Below are 2,158 nucleotides of genomic sequence, written 5' to 3'. Positions count from 1 at the left end.
TTTTTTTTACCAAGCCTGTGCCTCCAGGGCAAAAAGGAACTGTGCCACCAAACGGAGAGGCAGGTACTTTGCCACAGAGGCATTAAAAATAAAAGTCCTGCCCAATCTGTTAAACTATTTGATATGTCATCAGTAATCCTGAATGCAGCATAAGACAGCAAAGTGTTTGAGGGTTGAGTAGAAACAGCTGGAAAGAGAGGGAGAGTGAATATTATGAGAAAGCCTTGAGCTCTGACAATGCCAAGGATTAAGTGGTCAAATTTTGTAATATTTCAAAATTGTTAGGATTTATTACTAAACACCACAACCTTAAGTGTTGTAATAAATGAATGTGTTTACATCTGTCTTTAAATTGTTTTCTTGTTGCATCCTTTTTTCTCTCACACTCTTCCTTTTTTCCAATTTCCCCTTCCTTTTCCTATCTTTTTTTCTCCCTTTAGCATCCTGAAGTTTTATTGAGCCATCCATCCAAGCCAGTAAGTCCCCTGGCAAACAGGAGGGCCATTGCCAGCCCCATTTGTTTTTTTATGTGTTGCATGAATATTCACTTGTGCCTTCATATTTGTGGATCAAACAACACAATTTTTGGTGAGATATTTTGGGAGTGTGTATAGAAAATAAGGGTGGGAGAAGGGAATTTCAAATACCTGAATAGCTGTGCTCAAAATAGCCTTGGGAGATGCTTGTACTTGTTTTGCTACTTTTGCTTAGTTTTACTTTCTATTTGGGCAGTTTGATGTCGTGCAACCTTTCCGTTTCCCTTCATGTCAGTTGCTTGTGGTATCCTGTAGCATTTCTATCACCTTTACTGTCTGTGCATTGTCACAGCAAGATTGCAATAGAATAGAATAGGCCTCTTGTGGAAAAAAACTTTCTGGTTAATCACTCACATCAGTGCATTGAAAGATACTGATTAAGTTGCAGTAAGGAGGTATGTTACTAAAGTACTTGGATAACCATTGTTCCTGCTGATGCTATATTGGTTTAGCTATGGTCCCAATTATTGAAGCCCTCTGCTTGAAGTTAGTAAGGGTATGTCTACACTAGGAAATTGGGTCGAATTTATAGAAGTCAATCTTTAGAAAGTGATTTTATACAGTTGATCATGTATGTCCCCGCTAAGCGCAGTAGGTCAGCGGAGTGTGTCCTCAATACTGTGGCTAGCATCAACTCATGGAGTGGTGCATAGTGGGTAGCTATCCCACAGTTCCTGCAGTTTCCGCCGCCCATTGGAATTCTGGGTTAAGCTCTCAATGCCTGATGGGGCAAAAACATTGTCGCGGGTGGTTTTGAGTACATGTTGTCAGTCACCCCTCCCTCTGTGAAAGCAACGTCAGACAATCGTTTCGCTCCTTTTTTCCGTGTAGACACCATACCACGGCAAGTATGGAGCCTGCTCAGCTCAGCTCAGCTCACCGTCACCGCTGCTGTTGTGTCCTGGGTGCTACTGGCAGCAGACGGTGCAGTAGGTCTGCAAACCATCGTCATCCACTGCTTCTGCTGAAACTCTGCTCTCCTGCTGTTGTAAATGAGCTCAGTCTCAGTTGAGTAAATGATGACTGAGCTCAATAGAGTAAATGAGCTCAGTCATCCACTGCTTCAGCTACAACTCTGCTCTTCTGGTGCCATGAATCCACCTCCCAGGTCCTCTCATCATTTGGTATAAGTATCTATTCTCGTGGCATCCGTCATCATCCACCGCTTCCGCTGCAACTCTGCTCTCCTGCAGAAGCCATACCACGGCAAGCATGGAGCCTGCTCAGCTCACCACTGCTGTTGTGAGCATTGTAAACACCTTGCACGTTATCCTGCAGTATGTGCAGAACCTGCAAAAGCAGGCGAGGAGGCGACGACAGTGCGATCACGATAGTGATGAGGACATGGACACAGACTTCTCTCAAAGCACGGACCCTGGCAATTTGGCCATCATGGTGGTAATGGGACAGGTTTATGCTGTGGAACACTGATTCTGGGCCCGGGAAACAAGCACAGACTGGTGGGACCGCATAGTGTTGCAGATCTGGAATGATTCTCAGTGGCTATAAAACTTTCGCATGCGTAAAGGCACTTTCATGGAACTTTGTGACTTGCTTTCCCCTGCCCTGAAGTGCAAGAATACCAAGATGAGAGCAGCCCTCACAGTTGAGAAGCGAGTGGC

The sequence above is a fragment of the Chelonoidis abingdonii genome, unplaced genomic scaffold (assembly GCF_003597395.2).
Source record: "Chelonoidis abingdonii isolate Lonesome George unplaced genomic scaffold, CheloAbing_2.0 scaffold0678, whole genome shotgun sequence".
In the NCBI taxonomy this organism is placed as follows: Eukaryota; Metazoa; Chordata; order Testudines; family Testudinidae; genus Chelonoidis; species Chelonoidis abingdonii.
This window is presented reverse-complemented; position numbering follows the sequence as displayed.